The sequence below is a fragment of the Amblyomma mixtum genome, chromosome 3 (genome assembly GCF_055824585.1).
Source record: "Amblyomma mixtum isolate Tamu chromosome 3, ASM5582458v1, whole genome shotgun sequence".
NCBI lineage: Eukaryota > Metazoa > Arthropoda > Arachnida > Ixodida > Ixodidae > Amblyomma > Amblyomma mixtum.
Window position 1 is genome coordinate 365,613,882 of NC_143014.1, and position 13,630 is coordinate 365,627,511.

At 47.0% G+C, this 13,630-nt stretch overlaps 1 protein-coding gene across 1 annotated transcript in view; it reads right to left on the reverse strand.

The window, feature by feature from the left end:
• LOC149356657 (putative sodium-dependent multivitamin transporter) overlaps positions 1–12,469 on the reverse strand; it is a 65,940-nt gene extending 53,471 nt beyond the window's left edge. The window contains exon 1 of the mRNA XM_089577807.1: positions 12,342–12,469. The gene's annotated coding sequence lies outside the window, so the exon portion shown is untranslated. The remainder of the gene's footprint in view (positions 1–12,341) is intronic.
• Between the last annotated feature and the right edge of the window lie 1,161 nt (positions 12,470–13,630).

Genomic DNA, 13,630 nt, shown 5'->3' on the forward strand with positions numbered 1-13,630 from the left:
AGGCGCTTTGTTACACTGATGCCTCAGCGGCGCAAAGACTGTCTTCCTCTGCTGATGTTGCATAGGAAAGAAAAACTACTGCTTAATTATATTTTGTACATTTTACACTTCCATCAAATTGAAATAAATGTTTTAGAACCATTCTTCATCTTTGTTCTGAGTTTTGACCGTAAGGGCCTAGGTGCGAGGAGGTTGGGGAGCGGGGTGCTCTGAGGTGAAACTTGGCTCCCCTTAATCGAGAACCCTACGCACGCTCATGTCCTCGTATATTGTCTTGTCACGTTGGTTTATCGCTGCATAGACCTCACGCTGTCTGACGAGCGGCGCTGAAACATGGCGGTTCAGCGTACGCTTGCTAGATGGCAGTACTATGGTAATTTACGCCGTAAATTGCCTACTCGGTAACAATCTGCGGCATAAAGTTAGTTTAGAACGTTCTTCACAGCCGCCAGTGTTACATTTAGAAATATTCTAAGCGTCGACACAGTGGTTTTCAAATGGACATCCGCTTGTCTGCGAAAATTCCTTACGGCTGCCCCCACGGGTTCGCGGTGGTCTTACATTTCAAATTCCTCTGTGCATCGAGACCGCGGCGTTCAGATGGCCGCCGCTGCCTGGGAAGGTTCATCACGGCCATCCACTTGGGCCATAGCGGCATGGTATCGTGCGTCGGCGGCGACGGCGGTGCTCTGTGCGATTCACGGTGGATGCGGCAGAGGTTGTTTACAGTGAGCAACGGCGCCTGTGTAGGCGGTTCTTTAGAGACTTCTCCTCTTACCCTGTGCGGAACCCTAGCTATGCGCGAGTGAAGCTTCGGCATTCCATTCCCACGGAGAGCTCTGCACTGCAGGTGTCTGACCTTCGCCATCACTAGGGTCTCCTTCCGAGCTCGTCATCACTGCGGCAAGAATAGCCTGGACCGCATTTTGCCGGAAGTGGCGAGAGTGTGTCGGAGACGTCTGAGTGGGTGGTTCCCGAAGACTGGACACGTGACCCAAACGACATTGACCGGACGTTTTTAATTGAACTAAATTCCCGAACCAGAGACCTAGGAACAGGGGACCCCCTTAAAAAGAGCCGCACTGTGCATTTTTTACGACCGAAACCTCCTTGATCATCATGTAAAAAAAATCTCTGCTAAGTTTCTCTCTTCCTCGACCCGTCTCTGCATCGGCGTGAACCGCGATGCGTGAATGCCAGCAGCCTGACTTCTGACTTGGTTCTTCACTATCCGTTGACTCCGCTATCGGAGCAGACACAACGCAACACTAGCAAGGGCCGAAAGCGGCATAAACCTCTACAAAAACCATCAGCTTGTGCAGGAAACGCCGACATAGTGAGAGATATGCTGAAAAAAAAAGGGAAACGGAAAGAAAAGACGACATAAAAAAAAGGAGCGCCAACGCGGAAAGAACAGACAGATAGCTAAGCGGCAACGCTTCAACCACCATTCGGAAGCAAGAAACGTCACGCAACCTTGCTCTTGATTTCGCCACCACTGTTCTGTATTAGTAGCGTCAGGAGCTCAATGGCATGCTCAATTAGTGTCCTCTTTTTTTTTTTTTTTTACTGTGACCCACCACGCGGCACAGTGGCCATGGCATTAGGCTGGAGAGCACTACGACTTCGCTGGTGCTAAACTGGCCGCTACAGCTGCGCAACAAGAACCGAAAGCGCCTCACTTGTGATTGGGAAAGGGACCGGCTCCAAGCATCACATCCCCTCCATATGCAGTTTTCAAGACAAATTTCGGCATATTTTTTTACTACAGAGCAACATACTGTTACATTTAGCATTACTACATCACATGTCTGAAAGCGTCCTCGATAAATCTATTGGTCTTTGCAAGAACGAGCTTCGCTTGCCCTGCCGCCAGGCAGCAAGGTTCAAGCACGTCTTTTCTTCTGAAGTCCGCAGGAACGGTGCAGCTCGTTTGTAGTATCCTGCATGGTTTCGGACTACGGCGCACTGCAGGTACCGGCACTGCGATGTTTTCTTTGATTGCGTGTTAGCTCTGGGAAGTGTGGGAGCGGCTGCCGGCAACCAGATCCGCCCAGGCGTTCGCATCCGTCATTAGTGGCGGTTGTCTGATCCGCTAAGGCGACTGTGCGGAGCTGTCTCCAGTGTCTCGCCGCTCAGAGAAAGGCTGATACGGTGAGTCTTTCCTGGTGCGAAGGCTTGCCGAGGACTGCACGCAGTAAGCGGTGCAAACGGAGAGCCAGTGATTCCGGTCGAGCCCCGCAAATGAAGAATGCGAATTCTGTTGATTTTCCTTGCAGAGAAGAAGGATAATGGGAGACAGCCGCATATGCATATGGTGCGAAGGCGACATGTGTTCGGCCCGGCCACTCTCCTCAGTGTCAGTGATCGGCGATTTTGAACGAACGCCAACGGAAACGTGGCTTCGAAACGCAGTTATGGGAATGGGTGACGGCGTGCTGGTCTAAGGTTCGTTGTCTTTCACCATCAACAGTTTAGAAATTGCGGCTGTCCCAGTAATCCGATTAGAACCTTAGCCGTTGCAATCACTTGTGTTATGTAATGTAATCAATTTGTGTATAACTCAAGTTTTCACTTTCTCCCCGAGATCGCTGTTCCTCTGACCAGGGCACTTTTGGTACACCTCTGGTGTATCGGTGCACCTTTAGTACACGATTTCTGCTCCCTGAGCAGGCATAAGTCATGTCACGGTCCGGAAAGGCGCGAAGAAAAAAGAAAAATTTTTACTCGAATATCATCCAATGCGAAGTACGAACCCGCTTTGTCACCAGAAATACTTGGACTCCTATTCCATCGTTTAGAAATTCTCTATAACTGTGGCTCTCATGTAGAAAGGCGATTCCCCACATTTTTCGTTAACAATTATCCTTGAACACGTACCTAATGAAGCTCTCCAGAACCGTTTTTTTCATTGCCGCGATGTGGAAAGCCTCTAGTGATTCATCGTCAAGTTCATTTTGTGTCGACGCCTTCGTAGGCTGAGTGACGCGCGCCGACCTCCCGGATGTCCTGTTTTCACGGTCTATCAGCAAGATACAAGAGAATCTTTGCTCTGCATAAAGGAAAAAAAAACACAGATGGCTGGCCTGCCAAACCTTAGAGAATGACTAGCACTGCCTGGCAGTCCCGTCACAGAAAATTGCCAAAAGCTTTTAGCAGATAGGAGCGAACTGCTAAATGAAAACTTATGCAAAATGTTATACATCGAAAGCGTTTTTCTATACAGCAAAATTGGACATCTCTCTGCCACATTCGTCTATTTTCCTACTGTAGTTGGCTTCTTAATTATTGAAGGCAATCTTGCTTAATCACCGTTTTCAAGCGCCTCTACCGCGTTGACCCTCAAAATCAGAGAGATTAGCGGAATATGACACCCAAGGCTCGTGTTCCTATCACCAACAGGACTGACGTCGCATCGATGGAGCCCGCTTCCTCGGGCAATTGCTGTATAGCTCATGAAGCGGGCGCCCTTCATCGAATGAGTGGCGTAGCGTTGGGCAACTCCGAGAGCCGGCTGTGCTTTCCCGGTGACGTAGGCAGCCCGGAATAGGAAGGCACTATCGTAGACTTTTGTCCATAGACATTCTATAGACTAATGAACAGAAGAAATATCTATACGAAGGCCACTAAGTCTATAAGAAGTCTATAGACCGTCTATACACCATTTTTATAAGGGAACACTTTACTAAAACTTGGTGCTGGGCTAGCTGGTTAGACATTCTTTGAAATAGGTTAGCGCCAAGAAAGCCGAACACAAGGCAAGAGAACGACGACAAGACAAAGCGCTCTTCAATGTCGTGTCGTCGTTCTCTCGCCTTGTGTTCGTCTTTTTTTCGCGCTGACCTATTTCAAAGAGCGTATAACGCTAAAACTTGTGCATATGAATTTAAAAAAAAACAACTCGCGGAAAGACGCGAACGCGGATGAATTGCGGATATAAGAGATTGCGAAAGCAAATTCGTGGATAAATTACCGAGTGAACCATAATTTTGAGTCTAGCACGGAACACGCTTCCTCCAGGATCTCTCCATAAAGTGACAATTACACAAATCCTGTTACACAAATTATAAGATTCGTCTTACGCTCACTCCACTCACTCGTTGGGTCCTTTAAAAATAAAGTGTTGAAAAATACATTGATGTTTTTGCTGCTAAACTCACTTTTTGTAAATGCTCTTTCGCGTTGAAGTTGTGTGAAGACTGTAATTGTTTTTATTCATGTAGTTCCTCTGTTGTTTTCTTACTGCAAGTTCACCTTGCAGCACTGATTGTGCTTTTTTCGAGCAACACCAAAAAAATTCAGGGGGGACACTTTGTTGACCTAAAGTGCGGTGAGGCGAAAGCCTTAAGCGCAGTGTTGCTGCTTGTGTCACTGATGTGTGGCTAAGATGTTAAGCTTCGCCTCTAAGAGTGAAACGCGACAGCGTCTTGCAACGCTGCCAGGGAGTCCACAGAACACCATTGCCCCTTCGGCTCTACGCATTGCTCGACGGTAAATAGGTTTTTGAGGAAAGGAAATGTATCTCTCTTGCATATCTCGGTAGACACCTGAACCTCGCCGTAAGGGAAGGGAGGAAGACGGGAGTGAACGAAGATGCCGTATTTGACGAAAAATGAATGGCACCGACCAAAAAAGAAGGATGGAAAGACGTTTCGGCTCCCACACGGGAGCCTTGTTCCATCCGTCTTTCCATCCTTCTTTTTTGGTCGGTGCCATTCATTTTTCGTCATGTCCCATCCCGACCAGACGGGCTTCCGTCAAACTCTTGACTTCAAATGCCGCACTAGCTAGACGCGCCTTTGTTCATTGCAAACCGTCGAGCTGGCGTGGCGGGGTGGTTAGCGTGCTCGTCTCGCACTCCGGAGACCTTGGTTCGATTGCCCAACTCGACCAATTTCCTACTCGGTTTTATTTATGTGGTCTGACTAGAAAGGTTAATTAGGCTAATTGGTCTTTACCATTGTTCTAATGCTATCCTTCATGTCCTGTCACTCACCTGTCAAGTGATGGAACACTCTATTCTCCGCGTCAACATTTCTTGGCACCGCTAGCGAAGCTACGGGGGACGAGCATCTGTAAATGTGTCTCTCCAGGATGCAGTTCGGTGGGTAGTTTCAGTTTCGTTTCCTCGGCCAGATAGAAGCGCTTTCGGCAGCTTACTTATAGGAGTCCCATATCTTTTTCTTTTTTTGCACTAAGGTTCACGCGGACTTTGTACACATCGTTACTGAAGCCGAAAACTCAGACCTTGTTGTTTTCTTTTATGTGCGGCAGCAGCATACAGTAAGGCAATCCATTTATAGCTGTTAGCTCAGGCATATTTTTCACTAACGAAGTGACGCACTTTGTGGGTAGCTTACCTGTTTTTAGCACTAGAATCCAATCAATAACGTGCGGTAATGCGCGATATTCTGTTAGGGTTCCGTGAAAAATAAAAAGTACATTGTTTAAGAAGAGAGAGCGCCTCGACTGATCTTTGCTTATGCTAGTAGAGACAATCTGATGTATGCGTGTCTAAGTAAGCATTGAATAAACGCTTGGACGAGTAGATAACACCACGTAGATAACACCACGTAGGACCCGCACGCGACTCGCGTACCGCAGTTTGCCGCTGCTGCCAAAGGCCATCGTACGAGTCCCCACATTCTGCGGCAATGTCAACGCTCTTTGCAACGAAGACTAATGATGCGGTAGGCATTTCCCCCTGGAACCGTTTTATCTTCTCATCACTTAATAAAGCGGGCAGATTTATTGCCACTTTCGTCGGGCACTGCTCGCCGGGCCAAGTGTCACTTCTTTGAATCAAGGCTGCGTGGAAAAACAAAAAGCGTCACACGACCTTAATATCAATGCGACTCGGCGAAAGAAATGAGTTTATCCATCATCGCTGGAGCGTTATTTGAACAGCCGAAGGCTTCCAGGATGTCTTTTCAGTAAATAAAGCATTACCTACTTTTCCAATTAAAGCACTTAATATTAAGAAGCAAGACCAGCACAACACTCTTCTAGCCCTAAAACAGCTAAAATAGAAAGGGCGGATTTTCGTTAACTCTTGGTGCCGAGGTAAAACCACTTTTCAGCCTCCGGATTCGATAATACGATTTAAAACAAGCTAACGTAATCCGAATTTTAGCTCAGTTTCATTACATTCGTGAAGCACTGGCAGAGAGGTAGACCACGTGATGATCCTTACCAAAAATATTCCGAGTAGAGCGTATTCTGAAGTAAGTGTTTTAGTGTGACAGCTTGGGAAGGACGTTAAGTCGTCCGATGCTTTTTCAAAGCAGGCCTCTACTGGGCAGTCGCTGTCGGAAACACTGTTATATTACGTGGAACCGGCCTCATTCGCAACTTTCTTCAGTCTATGTATGTCACCTTAAGTCATTACATAGGCTACTTCAGCGTCCATAGTTCGCTTGTATACTTGCGTGCTTCTTTGCTTTAGCTGTGTCCAATAGACATCATACGTTTCGAACCTTCGTACTCAGAGGTGCGAGGAACTCGTCCTCGCGACCACTGCTCCTCGCAGTACGACCTGCGAGCACTTTATGGTGAAGATAAACAGAGTTTTGAATGATCATTTCGGCAACGCGCCCCAAAAGGACAGAGCAGTGCAGGTCTGAAATTCTGAATGGGCCAGTTTAACGTCTTGAAGTTGTATGTGGGCTAAAAGGAACGCCGTAGCGATGGGCTGCGGAATAACGCTGACCATTCACTCTAAACAAGAATAATACCCGTGCCACACGCGCACAAGAAATGGCAGTAAATGCTTAAGGCCTTAAGTTTGTTAATGCCATTATTTTCGGAGTTGGTGCTACACGTCCACTTTTAATGCCATTATCGAAAGTGACGATGGCGATAACGCTTGCAAGGTAGTCAAAAGTTTCATCTTAATATAAACATTCCTAATGAGCAGAATATATCGGGAATGATGTTCAAATGTAATGTAAAAACGATTTTCCAGAAAATACGGCTGTTCCTGCTTTACAAGTCGAAAAAGTAGCCATAAACTCGCATGTCAGCACATAAGTCGAGAGTACCAGTCAATAAGGCTGGTTAAAATGGCGCTCTTCGCATCAAAAATGCGGTTTAGCTGCCTCATCTGGCTGAAAGTTAAGAATTAACCATTTTATAGTGGGCTAGGCAGTTGTAACTGACAAAGCTGCATGCTTTTCTGTGTGTGGAATGGGAACGAGAGTACACATTGCACGGGCGAATGAGTTGTGGTGAACTCAGTAGGTCGCGAATGGCAGTAAGGCTAATGCCATTAAATTTATGCGTGTGGCACCGCACGAATGCCATTAAAACTTAAGGCAGTAAGCACTTAATGACATTAAATCTGTCCGTGTGGCACGGGTATAAGTCTATATGGGAGTAAGAATGAAGTGAGCTGTCGTCTGGTGCACTCATTTTTATCAACTGGAGTGCCGCTCACTCCCTTTACACTTCTTTCTGCGAAGATAGTGGTCGTAGCATGTAGTGATATCGCAGAGCAAACCGGAGTTTTTTTCCCCGCTTTGGATCCATCAATCTACAGAAGCTGCGGTCCGAATCTGACGTTGTGACCACAAACTCAGCAACTCAACAATAAAACCGCAGAGCCGCCGGGGTACTTCCTATATAAAAGCACACTATCATTCAGCGCAATTTACGTGATAATGTATATTTGACATTTCAGAATACTAACTAAGATTCTTACGTATCTTTATGACCCATATTCGAGGAGCACGAATTTTGAGTACGGATATAACAGCCGTCTACACCAAAGGAGTGATCACGGAGCCCACAATAGTCTCCATGTTGCCATCGAAGTAGCGGGTTCGAACTCAGCGGCGGGCAAAGTATTCTGTTTTCAAGTCCTGTTTTCTCAGCGAGCTGTATATCGTGATATACGTGATAGGACGCGATATGACGAGTCATTTAAATCTGTTAATACTCCTGGATTCGAAATCCAGAAAGAAATCCATGAGAAAATCCAAGAGAAGGAGTGTACACGCCACAACGACAATCGAGTCGTTGTGGCGTGTACACTCCTTCTCTTGTCCCTCGTCTTTTGTCACTGTTTTTTTTTTCAATTCACAATACTGCAAACTGAACGCATTGAGAGAAGAAAGTGCATCAAGTTCACTTTCCAAGGGGTCTGCATCCTATTGCAAAGTACGTGCAGGTTGGGCACTTCCGGCACTTGGTTAGGCCTTGCGTTCCGAAGCCTCCCAGTGCCGGAAATGCATTAAGACCGGGCACGTGAGTAGCGTGTGCAATACCTCCATCCTGATCACACCGTGTTCTCAGCCAAAAAGCGGTGATGCTTGTCGGGCAACAGTCCTAAAGCGTGCCAAATTCCGTGGCCCTCATGACGTTGCGTGCTAAAAGATTGTCCCCACATGAAAAAGAAACGGGCGATACTTAAGCAAATATCAAGAGAGAATTACACACACCGAGAGGCCGGTGATAAGGTGCGACGAAGTCATCACCCTCGCCGAAGGTCTTCTAAGAGTGTAGTGGCTATTGGGAGGGGTGGTGCAGAGATTTCTGCAACTTGACCTCCCCCTCCACATGCCTCGCTAAAGCACGGAAGCCATATGACTCGCGAAGCAGGAACGGTTGTTGCAGACGTGCCTTGGCCATCCCCAACGGATCTACACACACCCCACAGTGGCCAACAAAGCGCTGCGCGCCCAAATTCCCGAGGTTACCACTAATCAAGCACAAGGCCACACCCCGGTCCAAACGCCGAGACATGCGTTTGGTCATCGCTATCGATGCAATGCACACCCTCAATGACGGAGCACGCGTCACGCATCGAGTGCCCTGATCCTACTGCTAGTTAGGGCAGTAGACCAGGAACCTGCCCACGTCGAAAACGAGCAATTCAGTCTTGAAGACCTTGAAGACATTTATCAACACACGCCAACTGCACGAAATGCACTGGAAGTGCAAGAAGGGTTCAATCCAGTCCCTGCAGCTCTTCAGTAGCTGGCACCACTGCTCCTCCAGCCTCATCCTTCCGAGAAGTTGGGATGCCACGCTTTACCATCCACATTATCAACCACAGCCGCAAGCAGCCTTGCTTCACGGTGGCACACCTGGGCTATCTGAATGCCGTGTATTTGGCGATGAAGGACGGTCGCTGTGTTCTACTGAGGTCACTGCGCTCGGAAGCCCTCAAGAGTGCAAGCCACAGCTGCGGCGGCCCATTACTTTCAGCGCGTGTCTCTCTGCCTGCTGCCTGTTCTTCCTCTACACCGGATTTCTCTATCTGCCCTTTTCCTTTTACGCCCCCTCGTCCCTCTCCCCCAGTGCAGGGTGGCCAATCAGACCATCCTTCCGGTTTCTCGCTGTCTCCCGGAAATTTGTCAACGTGCAAAGTCCTACAGCAAGGCAGAGAGAGTAAACGATTCTGCCTCCCAGAACACAAAATTCTTTCTGATGAGGCCACTTTGGCCCTCATATTTTTCTTCAGTTACAAATGAAAGCAGTGCGTACGAGATCGCTTGTCCCTCTTACCCCTCCCCTCCGGAATAAAGTCTATAAATACACGCAAGTCTAACAGCAAACACAAGAACAAGGCGCTTGGTATGAAATAGTCTGAAGATACTCAAAGAGACACTTAAACGCCTTCCTCCAAAAGACATCGTGTAGAGTCGCTTGACTTGTCGCTTGAGAATCTTGGTTTGTCGCACGTGTACCATTTAACAGAGGGGTGCGAACAGTCAGTGGTCGAGGTCCTGGCCCCGATGCGGATGATAGGTTGAGAGGAAGGCGTTACGTCATTGCTTCCGATGGGGAAGACTGAATTCCCGTGAATGTGTAATTGCCCTCTGTCGTTGCGAAAAGTTCTCCTTACAAAGCTGGCTGTCCTAAGAAGTGATTGTTGTACATGATAAGGGAATACTTTGGCAAGATATTCAATACATATTGAATAGCCTGACAAAGCAATGACCACGACGCAGAAAGAAGACAAAATCACGAGGTCGCAGCGACGTCCTTTCGAGCGCTTTCTTTACAATTCAGTTTCTTACCAGCCTTAGTGTATTTCTAATTCTAACATAAATTTCTCGCAGTAACTATAAGTAGGATACAACTTAAAAAAACAGCAGTTGCTAACACTGGGCCGCGGTCCCCGGCGCCCTGTATTACTCCGCTGGCTAATCGCAACAGTAAACGAAGTCAGGCTTTTAATGTCTGACTATATCAAACAATCCACGTGTCAGAATTCTAGAGCTCGTAATTTTTTTATTGGGATAAGCTTCTTGTTTAGGTAACAAGAAATGTTTAAGCAGTGGACTACTTTTTTGTCGTGGAGGAACTCTGTGCGCGGAGGCTGAATGTGGGCGGAGCTTCACTGCAGACTTAAGTTGTATCCGACTATACGGCAGTGTCGTTTACAGGCCTCGATACTGAGAAATACATCATTGTGAGTTTGCCATTAAGGTGAAAAATTGCATAAAATGACAACCGTCGCTTGTATCCATCGTTTCAGGGTTTCTTTACTATATCAATATTCTTTACTTAAATATACAGCCTTAGAAAACAACTCCAGCTACAGATATTAGAACTAATCTATACTGCGCGAGCTCCATTACAGCCACGTGCCCCAGCTTTTTTATTCACGAATTTATTTGCTGCCTCATTTATATACTTAAAATTACTTGCAGCTTGCATTTCGAATTCGCTTAGACACTTATTTAGACATCAACGTAAAAACAAGAACGTGCTCGAAGGCATCAAAACCATTAAAAAGTATAATCAGATGCTCTCTTTTTTTTTGCCACACTGTTACACCAGATTATCTAGTTAACGCTGCATATAAAGCAGAAGAATTAAAATCGACGTAATTTTAATGGACGATTTATTTCATTTTACCAGAGAAGAAGGGCTTATTAGCCGACTGCACTACCGCTCTTTCGTTTTGTAGTCCGCTTTCCATTGAACATATCGCGTGACTGATACGAAAAGAAGAGGAAAAACTGCCTGCATAAGGTTTCATTTCTACACGCACAAACAACTCTGACTAACTCGCAGTTGAGGTGACTTCGTTCTCTTAGGGAAGAGATATAGTACAAAGAAGTGAAGCGACCACCAGCTGTATCTAAAGGCATTTTACGGCCAGCCTTATTCGCATTCGTCACGCTTGTAGGTTGCGTGAAAGAAAGAAGGATGCCAGCTGAACTTCTTCCTAAGTGGGAAGCAACAAACGCTCCACAGATTCTTGCTAAAACGGGCATCTGCTGTCAGAATAATTCGTTTACAACGTAGAGAACGGCAAATTTCGAGTATGTGCACAGCTCCGAACATCCACCAATTACGCAGCTGCCGAAAGCAACGCTGGAGTGTGCACGTGCACAAACAACTAAAACCGCGCAGAGCAGCGGTTGTTCAGCAGCTGAGCTGCTCGACCCGGCTGTATCAAGCACACGAGCATTTGCTACACCCCCACGCCAGCGTCGTCTTCTAAGGCACTACCGGGCTGTAATCAGCGAATACTTCCGTCTATGAAGAATGACCAAAATTATCAATATGGAATTTTAAATGCCGCTGTTGCATTTAACCCTCTTCACCAACAAAGTTGTAACTACCTGAATTCGAGAAACGAATAGCACCTTCTTCGTCGCCCTATAGTGTATAGTACTATTAGGTTTGGCACCTCCAACATGTGCGCAAATGAGCTGAAGTATGTTTAAAAACTTCGAAAGATAGATATGATACTTGAGTGCTATTGCTCGGAAGCGATCGCCAGCCATTTAAACGAAACTTTAATCACTAGCGTTCATCTTTGACAGCATTCCCTTTCCCCCTGACTTAAAAATGTGCAGCCTGCAATAAATCAGGCTTTCACACGTGCGTTTAATATCCTGGTAGCTTCCTTATACGAAGGGTTAAAGCCTTGAGCTGTCAGGAATGATGTGGCCTAAATGACGTTTATCGTACACTTTCTTCTTTTCGACTAGTGCAACGGCCGGACACCGCGAAGCATCAGCCGGTGACAAGGGGAACGGGACATCAGCCTTTCCTTCCTTCATGGGAGCAGCGGAAAGCCAGAGGGGGTGGGTCCTGTTCCTGAGAACAGCCTAGCAGACGATACCGGCGCGACGCTAGCCCCAGTGCGCAAGCGCGTGCTCTCGCCGACTTTACCGCTTTTCCCCGGGAGAAGACGGCGAGGCTACCAAACGCCTGGGTCCGCGGTCGACTGATGCCACTAAATCCTAGTGGCAAATGAACGGCGTACCGACCGCGTGAGTCTTGAAAGAAATATAGCCGAAGTAGGCGAGTTAAATTTGGAGGCTTTCGATGAGGCTGCACGTAGAGTTGCTAATGGAACGTGTGAATAGTTTTCTCACCTTTTGATTAGCGGTCCCGTGGCGCCCCTGATTTCGTGGGTTCGTCCAGAGTGGAAAATAAAGGAGGTACAAGAGCAAAGTGAAGCCCGACCTAAGACGCGCGATTGAATGAATCCCTCGACGGCAGCCGCAGGCACTACGGCCGCGCTTATTTACGGACCGGCTTTGCCGGCGGGGTGGCATTCTGCCAAAAGCGACGCATACCTCCAACCGCCTTCGAGAGATGGCGCTAGCGTCGCAGCAAGTGTTGCCCTCAAGTGCTCTGTCCTGGAACTCCCTCGGCAACCGCGGTATTTATGAAATCAGGAGCGAGCAAGTTGGGAACAAGTCCGGCTGAGAAACTTTTCTTTTTGGTTTTCTTTTCGGTGTCAGGTTGAGTACAATAAGACGCGTGAATAAATGTCGTCGTCGTCACCCGTTGCTCAGGCGAAAGGCAAACACCGCGATGTGTGCTCGTATGCCGCCGGTAAAAATAGGTATCGATCGGCGCCACCTCCACTTTGCGCGCGGAATACGCGCCTCGATGGAAGTAATAAGCCGCGCCAGCAGCATACAAGCTCATAGTCTGACATAGGCCCGCCAGAATACCTCGGTGACGAGGTGCCGCGTATCCGTCGCACCGGTTTCATGAGATGAAAGTCCTTGAACCGAATTAACCGTTTCTTCATACTAGGAATGACAGGGTGCAGGCACCCTACCACTAAAAGCGCAGTTGGCGCTGGTGCATTTGAACAGCATTTTTATTTTTCAGAGCTTATTAGAATGCGGGCTGTTGTGATCTTACTTCCTTTATGAATTCTTTCGGGAATTTTCTGTCATGCCGCTCGATATTTCCGTATAATAATTCGTAGATATATGTTTTGTAATTGGGACCCACGTCGTCATTACTATGCCAACGCAAATTTTAGTATTTCCTATTTAATATTGCGGCATTTAGAATTTTTTACCTTTTATAACCACGAACTTCTTTCTTTCTTAGCTACACTAACCAAAAATGAAGGCTAACTACGAGCTGACTCATAATGGGAAGCTCCGCTTTTGGGAGCCACAAGAGGTTCATTTACACGCTAAAATTTCGTTCAGCCACAGAAACGACACGAAGCACAAACTGTTAATTGGCTCGACAGATAAAAAGTCTGTCTCAGCTTGTGATATTTTAGGAAATCGCAACTAATCTGATATAAGGAGCTGATCAAGTCACGAGTAAATGCAGGAGACACGCACTGCAAGCAAACCTCGAATTCCTCTGCATTTTACATACAGCTGAGACAAGGAAACCCCCGTCGAAA